Source organism: Rhinopithecus roxellana, chromosome 11 (genome assembly GCF_007565055.1).
Source record: "Rhinopithecus roxellana isolate Shanxi Qingling chromosome 11, ASM756505v1, whole genome shotgun sequence".
Taxonomy (NCBI): Eukaryota; Metazoa; Chordata; class Mammalia; order Primates; family Cercopithecidae; genus Rhinopithecus; species Rhinopithecus roxellana.
The window spans coordinates 139,195,648-139,212,118 of record NC_044559.1 but is presented as its reverse complement, the minus strand read 5'-3'; the positions used below and the strand labels follow the sequence as shown (position 1 = coordinate 139,212,118).

Sequence of the window (16,471 nt, the reverse complement as noted above, 5' to 3'; positions counted from 1 at the left end):
GAAGTACTAAACATGGAAAGGAACAACTGGTACCAGTCACTACAAAAATAAATTGTAGAGACCACTGACACTATAAAGAAACTGCATCAACTAATGGGCAAAATAACCAGCTAGCATCATAATGACAGGATCAAATTCACACATACCAATATTAACTTTAAATGTAAATGGGCTAAATGCCTCAATTAAGACATAGACTGGCAAATTGGATAAAGTGTCAAGACCCATTGGTGTGCTTTATTGAGGAGACCCATCTCACGTACAAAGATACATATAGGCTCAAAATAAAGCTATGGATGAATATTTACCAAGCACATGGGAAGCAAAAAAAAAGCATGGGTTGCAATCCTAGTCTCTGATAAAAAAGACTTTAAACCAACAAAGATCAAAAAGACAAAGAAGGCCATTACATAATGGTAAAGGGATCAATGCAACAAGAGCTAACTATCCTAAATATATATGCACCCAATACAGGAGCACCCAGATTCATAAAGCAAGTTCTTACAGACCTACAAACACACTTAGACTCCCACAAAATAATAGTGGGAGACTTTAACACCCCACTGTCAATATTAGAGCAACGAGACAGAAACTTAACAAGGATATTCAGGACTTGAACTCAGCTCTGGACCAAGTGGACCTAATAGACATCTGCAGAACTCTCCACCCCAAATCAACAGAATATACATTCTTTTCAGCACCACATAGCACTTATTCTAAAATTGACCACATGATTGGAAGTAAAACCCTCCTCAGCAAATGCAAAAGAAAGGAAATCATAACAAACAGTCTCTCAGACCACAGTGCAATCAAGTTAGAACTCAGGATTAAGAAACTCACTCAAAACTGCACACTTACATGGAAACTGAGCAACCTGCTCCTGAATGACTACTGGGTAAATAACAAAATTAAGGCAGAAACAAATCAGTTATTTGAAACAATGAGAATAAAGACACAATGTACCAGAATCTGAGACACAGTTAAAGCAGTGTTTAGAGGGATATTTATAGCACTAAATGCCCACAAGAGAAAGCAGGAAAGATCTAAAATTGACACCCTAACATCACAATTAAAAGAATTAGAGAAACAAGAGCAAACAAATTCAAAAACAACAGAAGGCAAGAATTAACTAAGATGAGAGCATAACTGAAGGAGACAGAGACACGAAAAACCCTTCAAAAAATCAATAAATCCAGGAGCTGGTTTTATGAAAAGATTAACAAAATAGATAGACCGCTAGACAGGCTAATACAGAAGAAAAGAGAAAAGAATCAGACAGACACAATAAAAAATGATAAAAGGGAGATCAACACTGATCCCACAGAAATTCAAACTACCATCAGAGAATACTATAAACACCTCTACACAAATAAACTAGAAAATTTAGAAGAAATGGATAAATTCCTGGACACATACACCCTCCCAAGACAAAACCAGGAAGAAGTCGAATCCCTGAATAAACCAATAAAAGTTCTGAAATTGAGGCAGTAATTAATAGCCTACCAACCAAAAAAAGCTCAGGATCAGACGGATTCACAGCCGAATTCTACCAGCAGTACAAAGAGGAGTTGGTACCGTTACTTCTGAAACTATTCCAAATGAGAGAAAAAGAGGAACTCCTCCCTAACTCATTTTATGAGGCCAGCATCATCCTGATATCAAAACCCAGCAGAGACAACAAAAAAAGAAAATTTCAGGCCAATATCCCTGATGAGCATCAACGTGAAAATCCTCAATACAATACTGGCAAACCAAATCCAGCAGCACATGAAAAAGCTTATCCACCACGATCAAGTCAGCTTCATCGCTGGGATGCAAGGCTGGTTCCACGTGTGCAAATCAATAAATGCAATCCATCACATAAACAGAACCAATGACAAAAACCACATGATTATCTCAATAAATGCAGAAAAGGCCTTCAATAAAATTCAACACCCCTTCATGCTAAAAACTGTCAAAAAACTAGGTGTTGATGGAACATATCTCAAAATAATAAGAGCATTTTTGACAAACCCACAGCCAGTATCATACTGAATGGGCAAAAACTGGAAGCATTCCCTTTGAAAACTGGCACAAGACAAGGATGCCCTCTCTCACCACTCCTATGCAACATAGTATTGGAAGTTCTGGCCAGGGCAATCAGGCAAGAGAAAGAAATAAAGGAATTCAAATAGGAAGAGAGGAAGTTAAATTGTCTCTGTTTGCAGATGACATGATTGTTTATTTACAAAACCCCATCTTCTCAGCCCAAAATCTCCTTAAGCTGATAAGCAACTTCAGCAAAGTCTCAGGATACAAAATCAATGTGCAAAAATCACAAGCATTCCTATACACTAATAAGGTAATAGTACATTAATAATAATATACATAAACAGAGAGCCAAATCATGAGTGAATTGCCATTCACAATTGATACAAAGACAATAAAATACCTAGGAATACAACTTACAAAGGATGTGAAGGACCTCTTCAAGGAGAACTACAAACCACTGCTCAAAGAAATAAGAGAGTACACAAACAAAAGGAAAAACATTCCATGCTAATGGATAGGAAGAATCAATATTGTGAAAATGGCCATACTGCCAAAGTAATTTATAGATTCAATGCTATCCCCATCAAGCTACCATGGACTTTCTTCACATAATTGGAAAAAACTACTTTAAATTTCACATAGAACCAAAAAAAGAGCCCACATAGCCAAGACAATCCTAGGCAAAAAGAACAAAGCAGGAGGTACCATGCTACCTGACTTCAAACTGACTGCAAGGCTACAGTAACCAAAACAGCATGGTACTGGTACCAAAACAGCGATATAGATCAATGGAACAGAACAGAGGCCTCAGAAATAACGTCACACATCTACAACTATCTGATCTTTGACAAACCTGACAAAAACAAGCAATGGGGAAAGGATTCCCTATTTAATAAATGGTGTTGGGAAAACCAGCTAGCCAGATGCAGAAAACTGAAGCTGGACCCCTTCCTTACATCTTATACAAAAATTAACTCAACATGGGTTAAAGACTTAAACATAAGACCTAAAACCATAAAAACCCTAGAAGAAAACCTAGGCAATACCATTCAGAACATAGGCATGGGCAAAGACTTCATGACTAAAATACCAAAAGCAATGGTAACAAAAGCCAAAATTGACAAATGAGATCTAATCAAACTAAAGAGCTTCTGCACAGCAAAAGAAACTATCATCACAGTGAACAGGCAACCTACAGAATGGGAGAAAATTTTTACAATCTATCCATCTGACAAAGGGCTAATACCCAAAATCTACAAAGAACTTGAACAAATTTACAAGAAAAAAAACAACCCCATCAAAAAGTGGGCAAAGGATATGAACAGACACTTCTCAAAAGAAGACATTTTTGTGGTCAACAAACATATGAAACAAAGCTCATCATCACTGGTCATTAGAGAAATGCAAATCAAAACCACAGTGAGATACCATCTCACACCAGTTAGAATAGTGATCATTAAAAAGTCAGGAAACAACAGATATATATTTTATCAATGTAATGATTTCATTGTAAATTCTGTGGTTTTTAGCATATAGACAATAATGCATCTACGAGTAATTATATTTCTAATTATTTCACTCCAATCTTATTTCTCTTTTTTAATTTTTTTAATTGACAAAATTGTATATTTATTTAAGGTATATAACATGATGCTTTAATATATGTATATATTGTGAAATGACTAAATCAAGCTAACTAACCTCACACATCTTTTTCGATGGTAAGAAAATTTAAAATCTACTCTCTGAGCAATTTTCAAGCATATAATACATTGTTATTTCCTATAATCACCATGTTGCACAATAGAATTCCCACTTATTCCTCCTGTCTAACTGAAATTCTACATTCTTTAACCAATATCTTCTCTGTTTCCTACTCTCCAGCCCCTGGTAACCACCTCTCTGCTTCTGTGAGTTCAACTCTTTTAGATTCCACATACAAGTGAGACCTTGTAGCATTTGTCTTTCTATGCCTGGTTTATTTCACTTAGCATAATGTGATGCAGGTTTATCCTTGTTGAAAATGACAGGATTTCTTTCTTTCTTAAGGCTGAATAGTATTTTGTTGTGCATATATACCATATTTTTCTTATTCAATGGACAGTTAGGTTGTTTCCATATCTTAGCTATGGATAATAATGCCGCAGTGAACATGAGAGTGCAGATACCTCTTCAACGTATTTCATTTCCTTTGGATATATATCCACAAGCATAATGGCTCGACCATATGGTAGTTCTGTTTTTAACTTTTTCTTTTTTTTTTGAAATGGAGTCTTGCTCTGTTACCCAGGCTGGAGTGCAGTGGCGCGATCTCGGCTCACTGCAACCTCTGCCTCCCGGGTTCAAGCAATTCTCCTGCCTCAGCCTCCCCAGCAGTTAGGACTACCATGCCCAGCTAATTTTTGTATTTTTAGTACAGACAGGGTTTCACCACATTGGCCAGGCTGGTCTCGAACTCCTGACCTCATGATCCACCTGCCTCGGCCTCCCAAAGTTCTGGGATTACAGGCATGATCCACCATGCCCAGATCTGTTTTTAACTTTTTGAGGAACCTCCATACTGTTTTCCAAAATGACTGTATTAATTTAAATTCCCACCAACAGTTTACAAGGGTTTTCTTTTCCACACATCCTCAACAACATTCTTTAATCTCTTATATTTTTTATAATAGCCATCCAAACAGATGTGAGGTAATATCTCATCCTGGCTTTAATTTGCATTCCCTGATGATCAATGATGTTGACCATTTTTTTAATAGACCCATTGGCCATTTGTATGCCATCTTTTGAGAAATGTCTTTTCAGGTCCTTCACCCAATGTTTAAAATTGGATTACTTGTTTTCTTCCTATTGAGTTATTTCAGGTCCTTATATATTTTTATATTAACTCCTTATCAGATGTATGGTTCACAGATATTTTCTCCCATTCTGCAGGTTGTTTCCTCACTCTGTTGATTGTTCCCTTTCCTGTGCAGAAGCTTTTTAGCTTGATAATTTCAATTGTTTATTTTTGCTTTTGTTGCCTGTGCTTTTGGGGTTATATCAAAAAGCAATGGCAACAAAATACCAATGGCAAGAAGCTTTTCCCATTTCCTCTAGATATCAGAGCGGGATTGTCCAGTATGGTAGTCACTATTTAAATATGTGACCATTTAAAGTTAAATTTAAACAGAAATGTTACTCTTTCGCGTCTTACGTTTAGATTTTTCATCCATTTTGAGTTGATTTTGTTATATGAATTGGTTCTCTAGTCTTACTGTAAAACTCTCAAAGACTTTATGTAAGACTGGAATTTTCAGCTCCGAGTATTCAAACTGGCATACAAACTAACTGAGCCTGGTGTTCTCCTTAAGGACAGATATATTTTAACTAAGGATTCACATTTTTCATAAACATAGGATGATTCAGCCTTACTATTTCTTCTGGAGTCAGTTTTGGTAATTTATATTTCCTGCAAATATTTCTACTTCACCTGATTCCAGATTGATTGTCGTAAAGTTGTTCAATATATTCTATTTTATTACCTTTCTATTATTACACATAGAATTATAATTCTATTTGTAATTGTGCCCTCTTTCACTTTTGGCATTGGTTTGGTTTGTTTGTAATGTCTTCTCTCAGTTTTATTGAACTTTTTGATTCTAAGGATTGATTGTTTTTTCCCTTTATTCCCTCCCTCCACTCAAAACCAAAACCAAATCAGGCAAATGTCTTTCCCTACTCTGTTACTCAAGAATCACAGTCAACTTTTTCTATAGAGGGCCAGGTAGTAAATTTCTTCTCTTCTGTGGTCCATACGGCTGCAACTATTCAACTCTGCCCTCGTTTTGCAAAAGCAACTACAGATAATATGATAAGGCATGACTGTGTTTCAATGAAACTTTACAAAATCAGGTAGTAGGCTGCGTTTGGCTTACAGGTTGTAGTTCGCACATCCCAGCTCTAGATCCAGCTGCTGTAAAAAGCCCAGCTTCAGATTCCCTCCCTCTAAAGAGGATATTGATTGCCTGTCCTCCGCCCTACTCCCAGGACCAAAACTGGATAACAATTGCTTATCTTTCCAGTTTCACTTACTGTTTCCAGCTTTGAACCTCTTCATCACTTCCAGGCTTTTCAGACATTCTTTATTTTCACATATGATTAACAACGCATTTTTAAATATTCATTTTAAATATTCTATCCAGCATTGTTAGATGTTCTACACTGGTTTGGTTTTTCTGGCTATTGCCAAAAATGGAAATCTCGTCACTGGATTTTGCCATAGGGCATCTTTTTCTCTTCCTTCCTTCTTTTCCTTCTTCCTTTCTTCCTCCTTCTTTCTTTCTGCCTTTGCTACAGAGTACAGGAGGAGGTGGAAGTCTGACTCCTGTAACTAAGTGGAAAGCTTCCATTCTCAAGCAAATACTAGGAATAATATTACAGCAGGCATCAGATGAGAGGTCTGACCCAACTGTAACGATTCAACACCACACTTCGGACACACTCTTGATCCACAATTCCTGATTTGCTTGGAAATTGAATCATAAATGATGATTTCTAGCAAGTTTACTTCTGATAGTTGGTCCTTGGATGAATTAATTGGTCACTTTCAGGGACGCACTGGTTGACCAGGGTTTAACTGAGGACAATGTGAAAGAACATTCTGTTACCCAGAGAGTACAGGCTTATGTCCTGTGGGAGGAATAACAGAAAAAAACAAATGGTAGCAATGCTGGGAAAAACTGAGCACCTTTTCCCAGTGGGACCAAGTTTGGGAAGTGGCTGATCATGCAGCATCTGGATGAGCAGCAAGAGCTGGGAGGAGACAGTGGAGCAGTGGAAGATCTGAAGCTAAGAAGCTCAAGGTTGGCCAGTGAGCAATCTCACAGCTGGGAAAGTCTTGCAGACCCAAGGCAAGGAGTCCCTACTTTCCTTCTTTGATTTAGAAACTTTTGTGAAGAGTGATAGCTGTGTGAAGACATGGGACAAACCAACCCTTTAATTAAATTCTATAGGTTTAAGGTTTATTATGGTTTGTGTTGATCAAACCTCTTTATAGCCTATACCTAGAGAACTCAAACTCAGAGAGACAGAAAGTAGAATGGTGGTTACCAGAGGATAGGGATGGGAGGGAAGGAGGGAATGGGGAGTCTGTGTTTAATGGGGACAGAGTTTCTGTCTGAGATGATGAAAAAGTTCTGGAGATAGATGGTGATGAGGTTGTACAACAATGTGAATGTACAAATTTTATGTTATGTGCATCTTACCACAATAAAAAAATTTAAATATAAACCAAACAAACCTCTTTGTAATCTCTTTCAAGTGAGGAATTACCAAGTGCTCAACCGGCTGCTTAGAATGGGAGGCAGGGGTGAGGGGCAATGCCAGGCACATGGCCCGCTTTGTACAATTATGATTGCTGTTATTTATTGAGTGTCTACTCTCTCTGCCACCTCCTACACTAAGCACTTTACATGTACTCATTCCAATCCTAAGAAAGACAAAAAGAAAGAAAAATAGGAACCTGCAACTCTGTGAGGTGCATTGTATAGCCCACATTTTACAGAACCGACTTAGTCCCCTTGTGGTAAGAGTGTTTCTGGTGAGATGGTAAAGTCGTGTGTTTGTGAATCATACATGATTCAGTTCAATTTTTTTGGAGTTAATGATTCTACAAGAAAATATAGTCGAACTAGACATTCACTTATGGTGGAGCTCCGCTGGGGTTCCTGGGCCTGCTGACTGTTTGGTCCCTAACTCTTAGTAACAGGGCTACTCCTTCCCTTCCCCCCACGCCCAGAGTCCTAGTAACAGAGCCCCCGGCCCAGAGGCTGCTGCTCTCAGGCCCTGGCCAGGGTGATGGATGTGAGTTTGCTCAGTCCTTACTCCACGTGAGATAACCAAGAATGTCCAGATTTTTACTTAAATTGGAACTGGCACACAAAGCACACAGCCTGGCAAAAGAGGACTAAGCAGATACATGTGAACTACCACAGTCAAACAGCCTCTAGTGGCACAGCTGTGGGACATCGATGTACTTGTCAATGGTGGGGATTGGACAGGAGGCTGCAGGCCACTGCACCTTCCTAAGGCCACTCAGGAAAAGGCCAGTCCCCAGACACGGTCACCAGACTCCCAGACTTGGATTCAGCTCCACATCGTGTCACCCTGGGTAAAGGATGTACATCTCTGCATGCCTGGGTTTGTCACCTGGCAGCATGGATGCTCAGGTGACTGACCCGTCAGGACTGCAACAAAAGAACTGAAGCTGCGGGAGCGAGCTGGCTGGTGCTGTGCGGAGCTCTGGTGCAGAAGGCCCTCACCAGGGGTGCCCAGAGCCAGGGTCTGTGCGCCACGGGCTGGGTTCAGGTCACAGGCGCTGGGTGAACAGAATGAGAAGACGAAGTGAGGATGTACTAGTTAGATGCTCATGAAAGGCCTTCTTCCCCTTGGTTCGGAACAACCCTCCGGAAACTAGTCCCAGGCCGCACCTGGATTCAGCCGCAGGCAATTCAGAGGAGCACGAGCCCAGGGGCCTCGGGAGGGCTTCGGTGGTTAGTAGGTGGGTGAAGGGAGACTCGGGAGGGCCGCGGGTGGGTGGTGGGTGGGAAGGGGGGCCTCTGGAGGGTCTGGAGCCCGCAGAAGGCAGGCGATGACACGGGCCCAGTGCACTTGTCCCGGGGCTCCTGTCTAGGCCGACGGAAGCTCCATGTTGGTTTCTTTGTAACCACTTCACACTTACTGTATTTCTTCTTTCTTTCTTTTCCTCCCCCAGCAGCTCTAAGCGCCCTACAGCTTGCATGGAAACGCAACAGAGACTTCCCTTTTGCACTGTCTGCGAGGACAACTGTTCCAGCCCAGAGGGGACGAGGGGACACTGTGCTGTGGGGAAAGCCCGGGTGGCAGGAGATGGCGGGGCTCCTGGAGGAGGTGCTGGGATGCGCTGCTGTGGCTGCTGAGAAAGGTCCTGAGGACGCAGCCTGCCCCTTCCCCAAGCTTCGAGGGAGCCCCGCGGGGAGGACCGGCAGGGTCTCTGGGAGGGTGGAACAGGGGAGCCTGGAGTCTCAGGGCTGAGGGCAGCAGAGTCGTTCTGTGTGGTGAGCGTCCCCAACCTGCCCTCCCTGCTCACTGCGGGGTCACGCACCTGCTCTGCTCCTGGCTTCCCCTCAGCCCTGGCCTCCAGGCAGTTTCCTTTCTGCCAGGTAGATTCTGTGTGACTTCATTTATTCAGAATCAGGATCAACAAATGAACACTCAGGGAGGAAAGGGGTGTTTGGGGGGGTGGAGAGGTTTCCAAGCAGGCGCCCACCTGAGGGCCCCCTGAGGGGAAACAACGGGGACTTAAAGCCAGGTTTCCAGCTCGGCCACCCCTTCCTTTTTTTGTCTTTTTTCTTTTATTAAAAGAAATATAAACAAAGAACTTGAATTATTTTGAAATAACTGTTGGTAGCTGGACTGTGTTCTGTTGACCACAACATTGCTCTGGGACTGAACCGCGTGGGTCTCTGCTCTTCCTAAGTGTTACATAAGAATAGCGAACCCATGAGGTCAGCTTTAAACCAGTTTCTTCCCATAACCTCCTGGACCAAGGCCCAAGCAAGGCCGAGAGGAGCTCAAGGTCCCACTCTCACCAGGATGCGCCTCTTCTCTCTCTAGTTGGCAGGAGGCGATGAATGTCTCCCAGTAATTTAAGATTGTTCATGTTTGTGTCGAAAAGCCAAGCAGGGGCCCATATTCTAGAGGATTGCTTGTGTCAGGCAGAAGGCCTTCAAAGACAAACCCAAACAAATGAAAAGGTGTCTTTTGAAGCTAATGGAGCAGATCAGATTGGTGAAAAATAGATTAACAATAGCATTTGCAACAAAATTTTCAGCATAGTGCTTGCCTGAGAGGACTTACAGCCCTTTAAAATTGACAGTGGGACCAGGCACCATGGCTCACAACTGTAATCCCAGCACTTTGGGAGTCTGAGGCAGGTGGATCACTTGAGTCCAGGAGTTTGAGACCAGCCTGGACAACATAGTGAAACTCTGCCACTACTAAAAATACAAAGATTAGCTGGGCATGGTGGTGCTCACCTGTAATCCCAGCTACTTGGCGGCTGAGGCACGAGAATTGCTTGAACCTGGGAGGCAGAGGTTGCAGTGAGCCAAGATCGTGCCACTGCACTCCAGCCTGGATGACAGAGTGAGACTCTGTCTCAAAAGTAAAATAAAATAAAATAAATAACATTGCCACTGGGTGGGACTGTAGACAAGGCAAAGACGTGTCTATACAGTTCCAACCAAGAGTAAGGCAATTACGAAAATCGACTTTTGCATACCTAAGGGCATTGCCTAGATATTTGGAATCATATATCTGGTTAATTTGAGTTTTTTCATAGAAAGCAGGTAAACATAGCCAAATTTTATAATGAAGTAAATTTTCAATCTCATATTAACCTTAACCCTTTCACAGTCTGAACAGATCATATTCACACTGATGAGAGCCAGATATTTTAAATAAAACCATAGGAATAATGTTCTTTGTTTATGTCACGATTATACTAAGTCAGCAGTCCCCAACCTTTTTGCCACCAGGGACCAGTTTCATGGAAGACAATTTTCCACAGGCAGGGTGTATGGGTCAGGATGAAACAGTTCCACCTCAGATCATCAGGCATTAGTTAGATTCTCATAACGAATGTGCAACCTAGATCCCTCATATGTGCAGTTCACAATAGGGTTCATGCTCCTATGAGAATCTAATGCCACTACTGATCTGACAGGAAGCAGAGCTCAGGTGGCAATGCTCACTCACCACTCACCCCATCCCGTGCATCCCAGTTCCTAACAGGCCACAGACCAGTATGAGCCCACAGGTTGCAGACCCCTGCTCTACGTAGTCCAAAATGGCTTACCAAATGCACCCTTCCAGATATGCCAGATATTCACTGCATGCTAAAACTTCTTTATTATAAAAGTCAGAGTTAGTAAATAAAATTATAAAAACAAAAGACACATATAATATAATGTAAAATATAATCCAGATCATGACTCCTTCCTTATAACTTTCTAAACTGTAATATTTTGCTTGGAAAGTGTCACAACTTGTAAGTGTGGCAAAAACTCACTAGAAACAGCATTCTGAGTACTCCCATGACAACATTGTTAAAACACTCTGAGACCATGCATTTAATATTCTATATTAAGGCCTCTCTACTCCCATAATTTCCCCTCCGCAGCACTATGAAGTCATGTAAGGGTAGTCAGAAGGAAACAAAACTATTAAAAATATCCTCCAAAAATGAAAAGATGCCAAAAAATCACACAAGGACTTAATAACCATGGTATTTACAATGGAAAATAATGCTTCTGCCAGAAACTCTGTTTTTATTAGCCAAGGCTTTTTTTCATGTTTAATTTTATATACAAGCTTTGTGCCTGGATTTATGATCAAATTATTTTCTTTTCAACTCCCCTTTGTTACCTTGGTTTTGTTGATATTGAACTATTTGAATTCTACAGCAATAGCAAACAAACGTAAAAACCAACTTCTATACACAGTACTGATTAGCCCCAGCTCTAATCACTGAACCAACTGTAGGAGACAGATACTATTATGTTGCTCTGTATACACGAAAGAGCTGAAGCACTCAGAGGCTAAGTAACTGCCCAAGGTCACACAATTGCTAAGTGGTAGAGCTGGGAATTGAACTCAGGCAAGGCTGGCTCCAGAGCCTGTGTTTCCACCATTTTTCTAAGCTGTCTTTTTATAGCATTTCTAGAACTCTCAGAGCAGCAACCCAGTGATGTTACCCCAAACTCATCAATTTTGCAAGTTTTAGGATCTGTCTGCTCCTTGAACAAACCTTTCTCAAGCACGAATTGGATTCATGTTTTTGCATCTGTATGAAAGGCACGGGGACAGACGGGGGAAATTTGTGTCTACTGCTCCTGAAAGATTCAGAGTCTCTGAGTAAGATGAAGTCATAGAAGTTTCATTTGTCTTTTGGCAAGGGGAGGGGCTGAGCTCAGACTGCAGCATCTGCTCAGCGTAGCCTCCTCCTCCTCCCAAGTCATTCACTCTAGAGTGAGGGAGAGCCTTCGCTGTGCTCCCCAAAGCTCTTTCCTGCCCTAGGGTCCTGCCCTCAACCACCCTCGCGCATGAACTCATCATGGTTCTCCGCAGGTCTCATCTCTTTGATGCAGCTATTACTTCATCGTCAGGTAGAATATCTTCACCTGTTCCTCTTTTACTCACAGAAGAAAGTTCAGCCTCCTTAGGCCAACACTAAAGGCCCCAACTTATCTGCTGCAACCCGGAGTCACCTCCTGCCACTCTCTGGGACACTGTGCTCCCAACATAGGACTACTCCCTGGCTCCTCCACCTTTGCTGGGGCCTTTGTCTCTTCTCATCTCTCTCTTTCTTGGCCTTGTGCCGTGTCCTCCACAAAGCCTCCCCAGCCAGCCCTTATAGTGAGAGGTAAAGTATTCCTCCTCTCTGTGCTCCTGGACCTCTGAACCTGCCTCTACCAGAGCATTTGACAGAAATGTTAACAGCCTTCTAGAGCACAAGGGATCCTCTCCTCCTCCCCATTCTCTCTAAGTTGCAAGCACCCTGAGGGCAAGTCACCACACTTTCCAGCCTGTGGGATCTATCACAGAGTTCCAGGAACCTGAAGGTCAATAAACCTACCTCCCTCCTGGAAAAGAATGTTCTGCAGCCTCCCTGCCCTGCAGGCTGAACATGAGATGACTCTGCAGAGACAGATTAGAGCCCCACTCTGCTGCCCCAGCTGGCCCTCAGCTTCAGCTGCCATCTCTCTCTCCAGAAAGGCCGCTGCAGCCCTCTCTGCATCCCCTTGGTGTCTGTGTATACCTCTGAAGGGTGGTACAAAGCAGGGGGCAGTAAAATGAGGCACAAATTCACATTAAAATATATACAATTCAGTGAGCAGTATTACACTGAGGCTTTGCAGAAACCTCCAAGGGAGCAGGAAAGAAATCAGACCTTCCCCACCCCAACCCCGGGATTTTAGAGAAAACTTCATGCCGCTGGTAGCCCTCCAACTGAAGGATGAGGTCAAGATGGGACCTGCTCATCCCCAAACTGCCCGCCAGACCTCAGTGTGGCTGGTGTGTCCCACAGCATTGGTGCACACTCAATCCATGCAGAGAACTCAAGGAACAGCAAAACGCAGGCCCAGCGGGGTGAAGTCCTGGGAAGCCTGTGGACAACTGCAACACAGCACTGCAGGATTCATTCATTCCTTCAACAAACACCACTGAACAGGTACTACATACTGACCAAGGGCTACGTTAAGGCTAGGATGATGAGCAGACTGCTCCCCATGCCCGGGGACAGATGAGGAGGATGGCCATAGTTCAGATGCACGACCACTTGGCCCAGTGCCAGCTACTGGAAGCGTGGAGACTGGCATGGGCTGTGTGTGGGCAAAGAGGTTTCCCCAGGGAAATGGCTGCTGTGGAGGGAGGGGACAGGGGTCAGGGAGAACACTGGAGATAGCAGAAGCACCAAGGATAAACAAGACCTGGAGGGGAGCTCCCACCCCAGGGCTGGAAGGGGAGACCCAGAGGCATTCCATGCTGGAGTGATGTGTTCACGCCTGTGTGTTACTCTTCTCTTCCCCAACTGAAGTCAAAGAAAGACCTTGGAGACTAGTCAGAAGTCTCAAAAATCTAGCAGTTTGCAGCTTGGATTTGGAGTCGGGGAGTGGGTGGAGGTGGACATAAGAGGCTTAGGGAGGTAAATTAGTAGATTTAGGAGAGGGGGGTAGAGGGGAGGCTCAGGGACACTCCGATTACTCACTTACATCACTGAACCTTCACCACGGCTTGACATTTCCTTGATGCATTCATCAGCTAGTTATGAAAGCTTCAGGGAGAGCTTGGAGATAAAAAAACTATTCAGGCTCTTGTATGCATATAAATATTATTTTCTTGAATTCAAATTTACACGATAAGTTGGCTGCAAGCAGAATTTGTTTATTTCAAAGCCTTGTACATGCTCTCAGCAGATAGGAGGCAAAATTAGCTTGATATATTTGTGGGCATTTTTTTCCTAATTTTAATTAGAAATTAAATTTAGATTAAGTTAGAAGTATGTAATTAATTGCTAATTAATTTTTTTTGCCAGCACACTGCTCTGCCAATTTTCTAATTAAAATTTTAGTGCCACAGTACTTACAGGAATTTTTAATGCATTTTATTCATGGTTTCTTGTGTTTTTCGAAAGATAAGTTATTTTTTTTCCTCTGAAATTTTCTTTTCTAATCTTATCAGTAAACCTTCCCTTAGTTATCAGGGTAATTCCTAATTTCCATTAAGCCCCAGAAGTTCTTCCCAGGACACACAGTGTATTTTCTTTTTCTCTTTATTCATCTTTGAATGAGTATGGCTGTTGGCTAGCTTGTCTCAAGTGTCAATTTACATGGCACGTAAGCCCTGGCCATTGATCTTTCTTTTTGTAAAGCCTCATCAAGATTATTTTTTAAGATCTCTCTAGCTCATTCTAAAGCATCTTCTAGAGTCTAGGAGGAATTCCTCTCATCATTTTAGGAAGACTGAGAACAATAAAGGGTCCACTAATCCCTTAGTTATGAAATGTCACATCCAATGGAAAAACACACAGGTCTGCTTCTGGAAGCTCCAGATCAGCCGCAGAGCCCCTCCACCTATCTCACAGGCACACCAGAAACCAGCTCCAGAGGAAACGCTCAGAGGCCAGCCATTCACAGAGAAGGCCAGCCGTTCACAGAGAAGGCCAGCCGTCATGTTTTAAAGGAAAGAACATTCGTTTCCAGAAAGCTAAAAACCTAAGATGTGTGATAATGGAATCATTAATCTACTCTTTAGTGACCACTCCGACTCACTTTCCCCGGCTATAAATCATAAACACTGTGAAATTGCAAAGGCCTTCTGCACCCCACACCTGAGGCTGACAAGGGGCGCGGTCCCCCACCGCACCTCTCTGTGCTTCCAGCCCTGCCCCTGTAGGCACCGGAAATCATTGCCATAGCGAGGCCAGGTCCAGAGAGAGGCGCACAAGAAGGTCTGGGCTCACCTTGGCCCCAGCTCGTCCACTGCCGCTCACTCCAGACCCTCCCCCTGGCCCCAGGCAGCCCCATCCAGGGCGCAGGGGTGGCCTGAGCAGGAGGCGGGCTGGGCTTCTACCCTCTCAGCCTAACTTTCCTAACTTTCAGGATCTAGATGTGTTGCCTAGGCTGGTCTCGAACTCCTGGGCTCAAGCGATCCTCCCACCTAGGCTTCCCAAAGTTCTGGGGTTACAGGCGTGAGCACCCAGCCTTACTTTAAAACTTAGCTTAGGTGTTTTATTCCTGTTAAGTCCTGAGGAAAATAACCCCTCTGTAGCATAAGTCTTCCCTGTGAGGCCTCTCCTGACCCTCCACCCTATCCGCCCCTAGGACGGTGGCCCTCCCCAGCAAGCCATCTACCTGACCCCCAGACAGAAGGTAGGCTCTTGAAGGGCAGGTCTGGATCCCCCTCACCACAACACTGTCACTGTCCCCAGGTCAGAGCACTTTGCGGGTGTGCAGGTGTCCCCCAGATGGAGGAGGCTCACTCACAGGAACTCTGCAACCTGGGGAGACTTCCCTGTCAGCCTCAATTTGATTATTTTCAGCTCAAGGAGATGGAAATGTCAGGACTAAGGGGCTGTAAAGACTTTAATTCCTACAGCATTGGTGACAAGGAACATCTGGATCTCATCCTCAGTGATCCCTGCCCCAAGCAGCCAGGGACCCAGAACCATACTTACCTCTTCTAGGGACAATAGCAGATGGGTGCCGGCCCACCAAAGGCCAGTTCAACAACCAGCAACCATGTCAAGTAGGGCGCGGAGAGAGTCCCAACCCCTTGTGTTGGTTTTACTAGGACTGAGAGGGTGGGTCCACAGTGACATCCAAGTACAATTCTCACTTCAGTTGGGGCTGGCTCAATACTGACACTCAATGAAAAGCATCCTTATCTCATTCAGGAAATAGATTTTTCTTTCTTTTCTTCCAGAAGCATTATAAAGGGATGCCTAAATAATTTCTAGGCAAAGAGGGACTTTCTCCCAGGGCACCTACAAACATCACACGCACCTTTCCTTTCCCCTTTTGCAGTCTGCAAAGTCCATCTTCTATGAGAGTCACGCGGTGCTTGGCTCTTCCTTGCTGAAGAACAAAATGCACAGTCACAGCCTGTTACCCTTGCTTTCTTCCCACAAAGGAGAAATCGTTATATAGGCATAGCCAGAATCCCCAAAGCGTGTCCTACACAAATGCCAGTACATTCAGATCACACACGTTTTCTCTCTCCACACACAGACGCACACACCCATCACACTGATGTTGGAAGAATTCTGAAATATAAAAGTCTTAAGATGGACCCTAGGCTCATGCCTGTAATCCCAGCACTTTGGGAGGCTGAAGAAGGAGGATTGCTTGAGCCTGGG

The 16,471-nt window shown here is 43.3% G+C and overlaps 1 pseudogene; it reads left to right on the top strand.

Moving 5' to 3' along the window:
• Positions 1-8,228: 8,228 nt before the first annotated feature.
• LOC104671925 lies at positions 8,229-9,334 on the top strand (annotated as a pseudogene).
• Positions 9,335-16,471: the final 7,137 nt, after the last annotated feature.